Below are 14,629 nucleotides of genomic sequence, written 5' to 3' on the forward strand. Positions count from 1 at the left end.
TCGGTCCTCCATAGTCACTATTAAATATTCCATTGAAGAAATCGTGTATATACACGCATGTTCACAACCGCTCAAACAGGTGTTCTGATCCGGGGGGTTCTGACTGGTCACTGAGTGTGTATATATGTATGTGTGTATATACTGACAATATTTATGAAAGTAGGCATGTACTGTATGTATGCATATATTTATAAATGTATGGGTATGTGTAAATATTTATATATGCCCTCCATGTATTTATCCATTTATTTTTCATGTGAGCGGACAGATGTTGGGTGTGTGGTCCTGTGTTTTGTTGGTGTATATTTAATATACTTCTAATCGCTATTTCAATCTTTCTAATTACTTCTCTCTCTGTTTGTCTCTCTCTCTCTCTATTTTCTCTTCTCTTTAAAAAAAGTCACTGATGATGAAGAAATAAATAAACTAAATAAACTAATAATATTTGGTTTTGTTTTCTACTGAAGTGACAAAAAAAGAATACAAACATGTTCTTGCATGAGGCCCGTTGATACCAATCACATGCTGTATAAATCATTCATTCATTTTTGTTTGATCAAGGACAGCACAAAATACAATGTTACATTATTTTAAAAAAGCAGCCGTTGTTGCTWATTTTCAAACCCAGTCCTTGGTTGGACTTTTAAAATAGAAACAGTCCCCTCACTCTCTCTCTCTCTCACTCTCTCTTTGTTTGTTTGATTCTTACAGGTTCCAGGAAGTGGTGAGGCTCCAGGAAGGGTAGAATCCAAAGGTGAGTAAACTTTCTTCAGGCAGAGTGGCAAGGCAAAAAAACTTGATTCAACAAAAACCTCTGTCGCAGATCCGTAGTGGCAAAAATCCAAAGAGCTGKCCGTGGGCACAAAACGTCTTGACATGGGAACCTTGAAAAAAGGAGGTAAGTATAAATAACTATTAACTTTAGACTTTTAACTTTAAGGCTACAAAACACTATCAAACAGGTGTGATGCTTCAGCACCGACCGAACTGTCACGTGATCCTTATAAAGCCCTGGAGCTCATTAGTGGAACASTCAACAGGTGAGTCAATCAGCTACAGAGAAGCCACAGGAAAACACTAATCATCATACATGCAGGTACACTTGATCAGCTTTTCTACATAGACATTATCTTATAAGATGAAAACAGTTTGTTTGTCTTAATGGTTTTAGGCACTTTCCTAATGTGAGACTCAAARTTAAGGTGGGAACTTAAAATTACACCCAGATTGTTAAACTCATCCACTTTTTTGGATTTTTCTCTGATCAATCACAATTGACAAGTTGCTACASACAAATTGTAAAACACATTGAGACTGTTTTAATGCAGTGCAGAGTCAGACAGTGATTCTTAAACCACTGAGACACTCCCACCATCTCCCTGTCCAGTAGCTCCGCTGCCTGTTGTAGTCTTTGTAGATACATATATAATAGTGTCATCTGCATGCATCTCCCATTTGGCATAKTTACAACTGTCCGGTAAATCATTGATGTATAAACAAAAAAGCAACTGACCTAAGACTGAACCCTGTGGARCTCCCATCATTCAGTTTTGAAGGCTATATTTTATTCCATWAACTTTGCCCCACTGTTCTCTATGTTTTTAAATATGCTATTAAATATGATCTAAAGTGAGCTTAATGTCAYCTTGTCATTTTCTGCACATGCGTGTAGTGGTCACCTAGGGGTGGAATAAACAGTTCCACCTGTCTTTGACCTTGCTCTAAGAAGGCCTCCTTTAAAGAGACAGAACTCTGTTCGAGTTAAAGTCATAACATGTTTTCTTAAACAGTAAAGAGACATTTTCTTCTTATTAATCAGATAATAAACAGAATAATCTTCTTTCATTCATAATTTTATCAATGTATAAAACATAAAAYACAAAAAAATGGTATTACAATGTTTTATTGTGCTTTGATGTAAATCACTGCTTGAACTTTAACTGTGAAACCACAGTAATTAATAGATTTTTAAATTTAAATATTTTGCTTAACTTTGCATTATGGTTTAGCTTTATTATTAAACATTTTATAATTATTTTTATCTGAATCATTATAATGAATGTTTTATATGAAATAATTCATTTTTTAAGTCTTCAGTAAATCATTCTTTTTTAAAGCACTCTCACCAGAGAGCAGGTCAGAACAGACTGTACGACAGGTGCAAATGTCAACAATTTTTGTTTAAGACAAACAACACCTGGCAGTGCTCAATAACACTTCCTTTCTTTTAAAACTAACATCTCTAACTGTCAGTCAGTCTGTGGAGTTGTTGGAAAGCAAATGCTCGAGAACGCAACAGGCTCAGAGGAGAACCAGCCTGGCTGTGAGGATTAATCCATGAGTCAAAGGGAGAACCTCTCAGCCTGGACAGACCCTCACTCGGTCTTGTTTATTTTTGCTTACCAAAGTTCCTCACAGAGAAACTTTTGTTTTGAAACTTCCAAGCGGACGGATAGCAAAAAAGTGCTTCGTCTCTGATCTTCGAGCAGCAGCTCAGATGAAAATGCTGAAGGAGTAACCTAAACACACCTCGAAAGTGTCCGAGTGGATGAGGTTCCAAGAAGTTCTTCATCAGTTGGACGATCTTCTTCGACTTGAGCGGTGGTGGTGATCCCCGGTCAAGATAATGGCTGTTTGTTGCTAAGCGTACCTGAGGTTCAACTGAATTTGTTGAGAGACATCTGCCCTTTTTGGGTAAATCCACATTCTTTAATGGTTAAAGTTAAAACTAAYCACTCTTCCTCCTTTCTTTCCTCTTAAACCTGCCCTGCCAAAACTCAAGAAATGTGCAGCAAACAAATGGTTTATTAACATCTAAACCTCAAAGTTTGTTGTTAAACTTTTTTGTAGGAAATTGGTTGCTCACAATTAAGTGTACGGTAGTGATTTTGTTTGATTGTGTAAAATAAATGATCGCATTTATTTATGGATCAAATCAAAATTCACTGACTGAGAGTCACTTTTATGTGTCCTTTCACTTTGCACAGGAAGAATATTTTACCGAAAATAAAATGATCCTTGCTAAAATAATATCCTTATAGCCTTGTTATAAGAGGTGTAGGTATTAATCCTACATGCAGGTAGCATCAGTGTTGTGGAGAGTTCTCACTAGTCTGATGGAGGTCACATTTAAATTGTAATCTAAACACACAAACAAAAAAGGGATTTTTTTTTCAAAAATTCTGAATTAAGCATTAAGACCTGCAGTGTGAACTTAGCCTAAATGACAGTTCTGGGTTTATTGCAAATCGAAGTGTGCAAAGCTTTATGGCAGAATTGCTTCCAGCCAGTGGATGATGTTCACTTAAAACATTTGTTTTGCATACAGGTTCAGAAAATGAAATGTGTTCATCAAAATGTCCTCTGCAACCAGCTATAAGGTAGGAGTGGTTGATGAAAAAATAGTGCAAAACAAATTGACAGTGATGTTCCACTAGAACATTTCTGTTCTGTATATTAGAACATTCTATCTGAATCACAGTGGAAAGGCTACAGAATGAGTGCAGTTTATGTCAGGGAATCACAAGATTTACATTTATCCCGCATGCTGAACGATTAGTTTCTTTCATAGTTTAAATGTTTGATTCTTATTAAAAGTGGGATAAAGTCCCCTTAAATCAGCAAAATAGTTTCCCCATGCTCGAAAATAGGCTGTGCAAATTGCCAAGGGACAAATCAAACCTGCCATTGCATTGTTTTTAGAATTCCCCAAACCAGAAGAGAAATGAAAAGGAGCAATACAAAGAGAAAATTGCAAACCAGGTGCATTGCTACTACCAAATTAATCATTTATTGAGGACCTTTAAATCTGTCGAGGCCCTGGTAAAGTTCCTAGAGGACAATAAACCTAAACTATATATAGGAAGTATTAGTAGTAACAAGATTATAGCCTCTCAAATGCCCTTCTATTTATTGCGCCCCTGGGGGCTTCTGTGCAGTGCACTCTCTCTCATCTCGGGTGATTGTTGGTTCTCTGTCCATTGAAAACTTGCCTTTTTGTTGTGAGTTCCCCTCTATGGGAATCAGACTCCTGTTTTGACCTGACTACACAACAATTGCACCCTCTTTGCATGTCTCTGACTGCTTCTATCCTCAAGTCCTGGCATCCTGCTATCAGAGTTGATAAGGTCTGACGACAAGMCACATTTGGAGATCTAGAGTGAGACACAGTTTGGAAACACAGTCCAGGCCTGACTTTTGGAATATCTGTTTTATTTGTTTTATATTGTTTCATTTGTTGGGGATAGACTGTGCAGTTTTTTAGGTTATGTTTGTTCTTAAAACTATTTTGTAAAAAATAACATTTTAGGTTATGTTTGTTCTTAAAACTATTTTGTAAAAAATAACAATTTAGAATTAAAACTGTCTTTCACATGCTTGCATATGTTTGTGCGTGGTTCTTGAAGCACTGACTCCAGCTGCAGTCCACTCTTTGTGAATCTCCCACACATTTTTGAATGGTTTTGTTTCAAAATCCTCTCCAGGGTGTGGTTATCCTTATTGTTTGTACGCTTTTATTTTCTACAACATAATTTCCTTCCCTTCGCCTCTCTATTAATGTGCTTGCACGCAGAGCTCTGTGAACAGCCAGCCTCTTTAGCGATGACCTTTTGTGTCTTGCCCTCCTTGTGCAAGGTGTCGATGGTCGTCTTTTGGACAACTGTCAAGTCAGCAGTCTTCCCCATGATTGTGTAGCCTATAGAACTAGACTGARAGACCATTTAAAGGCCTTTGCAGGTGTTTTAAGTTAATTAGCTGATTAGAGTGTGGCACCAGGTATCTTCATTGTTGAAGCTTTTCACAATATTCTAATTTTCTGAAGTACTGAATTTTGGATTTTTATTGGTTGTCTTTTATAATCATCAAAATTAAAGAAATAAACAGTTAAAATATATCAGACTGTGTGTAATGAATGTTTATAATAAAGAAGTTTCACATTTTGAATGGAATTACAGAAAAAAATAAACTTTTTCATGATATTCTAATTTTATGACCAGAGCCTGTAGATCATAGAAAGCATCATAAAAGTMATCATCCTGTGTGAAGATAGATTATGGAGCCTTAGGGTCCTTAGGGAAGTCCATGCTGTTTTTGGTTACATTAAGGCTTTAATTTTTTTATATAAATGTTTGGAATAAGGAAACAAGGGATTTAATTGACTTGGTCCTTGAAAGTAACATGACCTGCATTGCCATTACAAATGTGCGCAAAACTTTATCGATATTCTGTCAATGWTAAAAAAACAGTTTCGCAATTGCTGTGTTTCTATTAAGTAAGAAATGCTGTTAAAGTCACGTGTGAATGCAATTGTTCTCATAATAAGTCATTACAAACATGGCGGCATTGGATGTAAACACATAAACATTGCTACCACGACACTAGTGCTCATCATTAGCCATCAGAGGAGATGTTGGCATCTCATCGAGGCTTTTAAACAACAAGCCCCTTATAATTGGGAGCAGCTACTTTTACAGCACTTTTGGGAAATTGTATTCGGTGAATTTACTACTACTTCAACTTCCTGTTGTCTTCTTCTTTGTCGTCTGTTTTTCCTGTAGAAACATCCAGTTGTTGATCACGTGACTCCTTGTGGTGTGAAAAAAGTGTTTCCATTGTGGTTTTGTGAAATATAATAATTTCGATATGGCCAAAAATCCACCTCATCCTAGTGCAAAACCATTTTGTCAAAAAATATGTTTTTTTTAAACTGACGTGTTTCCATTAAGCAAATTTATTTTCAAAATTCTAATTTGCGCATTTTCATGGTCAATRGAAACAGGTATGGAGATGTTGTCCTCAAAATAAAACATTTTAACTTTCAGGTCTTGTATAAACATAATTTTATTTATTTAAAATTTTAAAAATAATAATAAAAGCTATGTCCTACTATGCATACAACACTATGGTAAGAAGAATTTTTAATTAATTTTTAATTAGCCATCAAAGTAAATTTGGATTTTGGTCTTCTTTTCCGTAGGGTAACCTTGTAATTTTTGTGGTAGTGGGTTTTCATTGTAAAATGTACAATGATTATGCTTGTTTAAATGTTAGTTTGTTTTTTGTTAAAACAGACCATTTAACATCCCAAAAGTCTTCAAAAGATGACACCCTTGTTTGTCATCTACAATAAAAGTAACAGTTTTTTTTCCATTTACACTTTGTTGCTTGTGAATACCTAGCATCACAAAATAACTGCTTTGTGCTTTCAATCCACCATAATTAAAAATGAACTTTTGTAAAATCAAAGATTACAGTTTTTTGTTCAAATAAATCACCTTCTGACTCAAACTGAAACCAACTAAGCCACTGTAGTGCTAACATCATTGTGACCTTTATTTTATGTTTCCTCCTACAACTCATTTACATCCAGTTTACAATTTGTGYGTTGTTTATTTTCACCCACATTCAGTGGTGCCCTCAGGTTGCACTTGAGTATGTGCTTGCTCACAAGTCTTTATTGCCCATTAGCATATGTCGCAGGTTATTGCATGACAATGACAAAAAGGGTTACTATCTCTCTGTTTATTTGAGGCAGGTGATCATCTTATCTTCCCTCTCCTCAAGATAAAAGAGGCGTACATGGATGATTACAATCACCCTGTGGATGCCTCTTTGTTTCCTACGTGTTTGATTGATAAGAGATGTCACTTGTGTGTGAGTGTGTTTGTGTGTGAGTGTGTTTAAGTGTTTATTTGCAACAAAGAGACCAAGAGTGGAATCCAAGACAGTGAATTTATAAAGCCCAGATGATATGGCAATTTAGCTGCTAGTTGCACATAATTATGCTGCAAATGGGTTTAATGTACTGAAGAGTTGGCAGCATTGACAGAATTACCCCTCTAGTGCATTCAGACGACGACACAGTCACACGCACACCAACAATCGCACACACATCATGATAACAGCATTTATTAGCTGGTATGGTTGAAAACTTTAATGTTGGCAAAGGAATTTATTATTAAAGAAACTCAGAAATTTTCATGTAGCCTTACATTTTTTAAAACATTTGAATTTTGTTTTATTTTAATTCATTTTTTTTTAACAAAACCATTTTCCGTACTTGTTTGCTGCTGTCTAAGGCACACAGTTGAAAAAGATGAAGGCAGTGCTCAGCCACAAACTGTGGCTGGCTAATCAAAAGATTTAATGGAGCCCTGGAGTTGGAACCTCACCATGTTCTACTAGGTGCAATGAGGAAGGCTAATTGTGTCCTCAGGGCTGAGAAAAACCTCCATCTTTCCTCCAAATTATCCCAAACACAGATATACACAAATATTTTTGAATTAGCTATCTCACTGAGCGTGGTTAGATGAGTTCCAGCTTGTTTACCAACTGTCAGCTCCAATTTGAACTCTTCACACAGGAGCCTGTTAGACCAGTGAGGCCAGGTAACAGATAAACTGGTGGACTCTTCACGTCTAGGCCTGTAATGACGCCGAGCCTTGTAAACACAGATAATCTGTGACTCACATGGCCCTCAGTCCTGGGACATCTGTTGCTTTGGGAAGGTTATCTCCAGAAGAAAAGTGGAGTTCGGACCCTGCAAGCATGTGAACAGGAAACTAAGCTTGTGTGACCTTGTTAGTATTGTATGCACAAACCTCAAAGCTGCAACTAGTTAAAGTTTAACACTTAGCAAAATAAAAAGGGGTTTTTGTAGCTGCTGACCTTAAAACATGGATCCTATCACGCATCAGTGTGCAGGAATGTAAATGTACACATTCAGTTTTAACAATTTCAATGCTGAGAGTGAAAAACATACATTTTATTTATGCTTTATAAGTGAATCTTCATCATTGTCTAACTCCAGATTGTAATCAAATAATAACTTATCCAATACAGAGACAATGGGGTTTAAGGGGCAATCATGAACAACATTTGTACTCATTGGAACTTATATTTACATGTGATAAAGCAAATGTTCAGCTCTTCTTTGAAGGCCTGATTCAATTTAGGAACGTGTCAATGAAATCGGCTTTTTTCTAAAACCTGTGGCAAAGCATGACTATCACATTTGGACCTCTTCTTCCCTGCCTGACCCCATCTACCCCACAGCCAAACATATATAAAGAAACAGTTCTCTATTGCAGAAAGTTGTGTTTTTTTTTTTTTTTTGTCTTTTGTTTAATCTAAGACAATATTTGCAACAACACAGCCCATTGGCATTTCTACACAGATTGCTCCAGTTACATCTAAATAGACCACTTAAATTGAAACTTATTTAAACACATCACATTTTACTTGTTACAAAGACCATCCTACAAAAAACAGGGAGTAAGTTTTGTGTGTATCAAAACACAATGAAATAAACTGCTCCAATGGAATAGGCTACAGCACTACATCAGCAAAACCTGTCAAAAATATCTTCACACTTATATTATTTAAATTCTTGTGAAAACAGCATCCATTCTTCTGTCTTTCTTAATAATTTTGTATACTTATTTGGCCTTCTTTATTTGTAAGGTGGTTGCTGTCCTTGTATGTTTTAGTATTTTTCTGCAGTTTTAGTGAATGTTAGTTAAACTTCAAAGTTCAATTGATCCTTCCAGTTTTAAGCAATAGTTGTGTATAACAAACACTTAACACTTTCTTCCTATAGACAAAAATATTATATTATATTCTATTCTATTTCTATTCTATTCTATTCTATTCATTCCTTTCTTTGTTTTAGGAAGGGGTAGATATTCTAAGATTTTTTTTTGTCTTTTTGCACCCTTTTCATTCAGTAATTCATAAATAAATAAAGCCTCCCAAACCAGTCTGAGTTCAGTGTATCATTCCTAGTACATGTAACAACTAACAAACAAAAGTTAAGAAATTTCCAAATGTTCGAATGATGTGCAGCTTTTTATATCCAAAGTCCATCTTAGCTGTAATCTTGAACAGGCCTTTGATAACATTTTTGCAACAATATCATACCCACCTGTTGACTTTTCCAGAGTAGTTGAAGGAAGTGGATCTGCTCTTTTGTGAATCAAGCAGCAGATACAACACCATGACAAGTCCAAAGTAAGCTCCTTGGCTATAATCAAAATCTGTTTGGTTGATCAAACCATCTATCCAAATATAAACAATGATTTGTTTTAATGGTCTTTGAAATCTGTCAAAAATACTGAATACATTGTGTAAGTAAACAAAGTTGTTTCTTTATTCATTCATAGTGAACATTTCATGTATAAACAAGCAGGGTAAAGTTTAGCTAAAAGGAAGGAAAAAAATTGCCATAGCTAAAGCCTCTTAAGCTACTTTTTCCAACCCCTCAGCTTAGGCACAAGATGGAACAGTGCCTGAAAAACACATATGAAGAAACCTTCCTTCAGTAAGAGTGATGTGGTGGAAAAACGGAATTTGAACAACATGAGACTAGATTTCTCAGAGTTATGTGCACACAAACACATTAAATTATGATATATAATTTCAGATGGGGCAAATTACTTATGTTGCTTTAGGAGTTTTTGACATTGTACCATGTTAGCTTAGCTTTGTTGCACTGTTTGAATATTTGCTGGGACCCAAGCTCTGAGTAAAGCTGAGCATCTTCTATCAGCTTGATTTCTCACAGTCTTAATATAACCTCTCCCACATGAGACTTTTTATTATTGCTCAGGGATACAAGCTTTATTTGCAAGCTGTTTGCTGTAGCAAATTGTTATTGCTCTGAGGCATTTCAATCAAATAAGATACCAAACTTATTGTGTCAGTCACTGGGCTCCAGACGTGACTCAAACAGAATATAAATATACATATAAAGAGAGGGAGAAATTGTGCTTTCAAAAAAATAAGTTCAAGGTATGATTCTACCTGGAGATGATAAGAAATTGTGTGAGAGAAATATTCCTAAACCAATAGCTGTTTATCTTAAGCACTCAAAATATTCACACAGGCCGAGAAAGATTTTATTGAAAGGTTTCAAACAAGCACTTTGCTGCACACTGTGGAGGAGGCAGTGGAATGTGCCAGGACAAGGATTTTATACAGTATCTGGAAAAGTATGGTAGCAACTAGCCAGACTAAGCTAACTTAATAGAAATGTCTCAAGAGATACAGTGTGTATCAGGGGTGTGTTATGGTTAAAATTGTGGGTATTTGCAAGTAGAGGGGCTCCAAGTAGAGTACTAAAATCTTCAAAATATTTTTTCTTTCAGACCGTAGGAAAATCGAATTAGACTAAGTTAACTTCTTTGTTTAGTCCATGAAATCCTTCATTATTGTTCTGTTATGGCCTGGGACACTTAGAGCAAATAACCATAACCAAGGGGGTCTCATTTCTCCTTTGTGGCTTTGGGAAGTGGGTTGTATATGAGGTTGTGATTAAGTTTTGTTGAAGCAGACACTGTCTGGTAGTTCAGACCCAGTCCGTTTTTGATGTGGTGTGAAAATGGGCTGATCACACTAAATTAATTGCACATTTGTGCAACAAATCTCCAGTTTCATTGACAAACTGCAGGTTTCTTTGTGGTTTTTAGAGTTGGGGAAAGTAGAATGGGGGGAAGAGTTTTTGTTTGTTAGACCCTGAAATGACTTTTTTTTAACTGAGTTGCACTTATTTTGCTGTTTGTTAATTAATTTTTGGGAAGRGTTAAAATTAAATTGTAGAAAACAATGAAAAAAAACTTTAAAATGTTGAATCCTTCTTTTTTCACATTTAAATAATTCAGTTGAGGTCTATAAAGTGGAGCTGCAGTGCTTTGGTCTGAATTCCTGGTTACCGTAGCTCAGCAGGCCCTTCTTTCACTCCTGTTCTGAGAGCAACTCATTTCGGTGCTGTCTCTTTTAATACAGTACAAATGAGGTGCTTCTCATCCCGCCCCCCTCCAAGTCTCATTCCTAGTGACATAGATCATTTTCCACCCCATCCTGTTTTGATTTATCTGTAGTTTGACAGCTGACATAGGATTATCTAGCGTTGCAGATACTTATTCTTACAAACTAATTAAAAGATGTCAACAACAAAATACTTGTCTGTCAAGCCTTACATGTTGGAGCCAGAGTCTGACCCAGAGCCAGAGGACAATGAAGTTGATGAACTGGACCTTTAAATGAATGCATCGCAATGGGTATTACTGTGTTTACACACTCCSCATACATTCCAAGTACAATATGAATATGGAGCATAGTTTTACTGTGGGCGGCTGTGGCAGAGTGGTTAGGGGAGTCGTCCTGTTGGTGGGTTGCCAATTTGATCCATTCCAAACGTTTCAGTCATTGTGTCTTTGGGCAAGACACTTTACCCACCTTGCCTACTGATGGTGGTCAGAGTGACTGGTGGTGGTGCATGGCAGCCCCACCTCTGTCAGTGTGCCCCAGGGAAGCTGTGGCTGTAGCTTAATATCATCTGTGTTTAAATGTGTGTGAATAAGTAACTGATCGAAGTGAAAAGCATTTTGGAGTTGGCAGGGATAAAGTGCTAAATAAGTTCAAGCCATTTACCACTTACTGTACTTTAGTGCCCACGCATGTGGAACTTGGACAACACAAATCGCTGCAAGAAATAAAAATGGTGAATTTGCAAAATTSGTTAGCCTGAAGTCCATTACTTTGTTTAGCAGTTCCACAGCAAGTATGGTGATGTTATTATTCAGAAAACATAATAGGGAATAGAGAATACTGAACAGATTAAAAATATATCACCCAAACAGAATACAAAGAGRGGGACCAAACTTTTCTGCACTCCTAGAGACTCAAAACGTATTTAACAACTAAAAAAGTGAATTTTGAATGATATGCCCTCTTTAAAAACATATTAATTCTCATAATTATTCAAATTGCATTTATTCCTAGTGTTTAATGTACTGTACATCTTTTTTTAGGTAGCACTTATCTGGATTTTTTTTTTCTGTAATCCATCCTGGCTCAGGCCTACAGAGAACATCTCCTTTTGGAGTCAGAAGCTCAAATGCATGAATCACTTCAGTTGACAGAAATTCCTATGTCTCTTTTCTGAAACGATTGACTCAAAGTTAATTTGTAGTTTTGGCTGAAGTTGTTTTTTCTTTTTTTTTTCTTAATCAAGCCCAAAAAAAGGTAACACAGGACCTGAGATTTTACTAAGAGCCTTAAAAAAACCTTTTAAAAAATGCTGTTTGGAAGATCTTTGAGCTTTTTCTCATGGGCACCTGTGCTGCAAAAACGTGTTTGGACACACTAACACACATCCATTTTTATTTATCTGTTTATTGACAAATTGCTCTGGTACACCCAAAATGACTACACACACAAGTTTACATCAGGCAAACACTGACAAACAGACTCTATTAGCACCCAGCTGACAAGCTAGAACACACACATAAACACACCTTATCTCAACGCTGAGATACGGTTTTGAAGCCATGACAAGCTGTCCAGCCAGTCGAGGCTATCCGTGGAGAGAGGTTCGGTTCTGTTGTTTCATGTTGTTTTGCAATTAATGTAGACAAAAACAGCACAGTCTCCTTCAACACATTTGCTTTAAATAGCCATTCTTCCTGATAAACACTGATTCTTGGGGCTCGCAGAGTGACTCGTCATCAGGAAAAAGGATCAAACTAAAATGGAATCAATACCAGAGAGAATCAGCAGTTGATTCTGAATTTGGAGGATGGGAAAAATCAGAAGTCTTGACTATCAGTTTGAAACAAATGTTTGCCTGTAATCTGACAAAAGATCCAGAAACGTTTCACTTCCAGATGACAGAATGTATTCACTGAATTAACTTTTCTCCATTGTGTTCTTGTGTTTTCAGGTTAATAAAAGCTGTGATTTACGTTTGGAGAAGGCAAGCCTCGATCCCCAGTTTACTCCTCGGAACACCTGACTTTGAGATTTGGGGCTCTACATTTTATTGGGCAAAGTAAAACTGTTTATGTTCAAAAGATCTTGGAAAAAAAAATGAACCATCTCCTCCTTATAATGAACATTATCTTCTTCGGATTCCCCCAAACCATGAAATCTTGTAACTGATTGTTGACAGAAAGGAAAGGGGGTCTTGCAAATCCAGTGTTAAACAAGCAATAAAATATCCAAGAATGTATTCACAGACATCTTATTGAATTACTCTATTTCCAAGCTGAACCCTCAAAACCCACCTGGTGCTTCTCAGCTGAGCATCAAACAGCAGCCCCCACTCAGTAAAACCTCACTCACTTTAAAGACCTACATAAATTCAGAGCTCCGGGTTGCGTTCCAAGAGAAACATTCCTCGTTTACGGATATCAGAGGATCTTTGGGAGAGTTGTGGGTTACGACTGTCAGGTCCGTTCCCAAAACATCATACCTAAGTGAGGTCGTTTTGTCCAATCACCCCCTTGATGTAAAATGCCTCTGAGGCTTTTAATAACTTTATTACCCTGTATATCATGGCCAAGCCTCAGTCTTGTGCTTGAATTTGTGGGAGCTTTGAAGCTCTTTTGTGAGCTGCTGCTGAGCAGCTTCTCCAGTCTCTCATCATTCATTTGACCCACAGCCATTGCTGGATCTGTCTTTTCTCTCCCTTCTCTTTGTTTCCCTGCCTGTCTTCATTAAACTTGTCAAGTTCCTGCTGCAGCAATGCCAGCCCTGTATTATGCTCTGCTTTTCTCATCACCATGCCCTTCACTTGCCTGGAAACTGAGTATGACAAAGACATTTGAAGAAGCAGAGAACACCTTCTGATACAAAGTTAACAACGAACCTCATTATGTGAAGTACATAAAAAGTTTTATGGCAAAAGTAAGGGGCAATTAGCACATGCTGTTAGATAAATTAACACTTTCCTAAAGTGGTGCAAGTTGTAAGCGAGAGTGGTTGGAAGAACAATTACAGGGCTGATCTTCTTCCCAYAGCTACATGAAAATGGGTAAAAACAAATGATTACAGACCACAGAAAGTAAAAAATCTATGACTGTGGCTGTACAGTGGTATGGGTGGTTAGGTCTGGTGCCTCACAACAAGAAAGTCCTGGGTTTCACTTTCTGCTAGGTTCCATGTTCTCCTTGTATAAGTATGACTTCGGGTTTTTCAGTTTATAGTCTAAAACAATTCATGTTAAGTTCGACAATTCTAAAGACCATAGATGTGAATAGGGCTGCTCAGCTATGGAACAAAATCAGTATCATAATTACTGAACACAAATATGTGAACACCCTTGATTTTCTTGATGCTTTCTCAGTGAAGTCTCTTTTTTTTACCCAACAATGTATTTGATCATATGAGGCTATTGTGAAGTATGAAAAACACAAACTATTAAACATAATCAGAATAGTTTATTACATCATAGTCTTTATGGAATCTGGTTAGATTTTTACAAAATCTGATTTTATCTTTATGATGTAATGTGTTTTTTTTCCTAAATGACAGACAAAAATATTTCAGTAAGTAGATGKAAAGACAACACACATTTCACAAATATCAAAAGAAATATGGTGTTTTAGTTCACCAGAGCATGAACTGATTTAGCAATATGTGTAAAAACTTTTTCTTGTCTTCATAATCTGGATAACTCATTGATATTTGGTCTGAATCCTATTTTCAGGTTACTCTAATGAATACTTTTAGATTTTATTTTAAAGAAGAGATCTCAAAACAATTTTGGATATWAAGATTTACCAGCTAAAAATGCAAAAAAATTGCAAGCTTGCAGGGAAAATGACTAAAATATAAGGCTTTTCTGCTG

The 14,629-nt window shown here is 36.5% G+C and overlaps 1 long non-coding RNA gene across 1 annotated transcript; it reads left to right on the forward strand.

Moving 5' to 3' along the window:
- The first annotated feature begins 510 nt into the window (after positions 1–510).
- On the forward strand, positions 511–14,348 carry LOC106521024 (uncharacterized). Its single transcript, XR_001310620.1, has 4 exons — positions 511–754; positions 824–898; positions 963–1,040; positions 12,722–14,348. It is a non-coding gene; the product is annotated as an uncharacterized LOC106521024 (long non-coding RNA).
- Positions 14,349–14,629: the final 281 nt, after the last annotated feature.

This window comes from Austrofundulus limnaeus, unplaced genomic scaffold (assembly GCF_001266775.1).
Source record: "Austrofundulus limnaeus strain Quisiro unplaced genomic scaffold, Austrofundulus_limnaeus-1.0 Scaffold101, whole genome shotgun sequence".
Taxonomy (NCBI): Eukaryota; Metazoa; Chordata; class Actinopteri; order Cyprinodontiformes; family Rivulidae; genus Austrofundulus; species Austrofundulus limnaeus.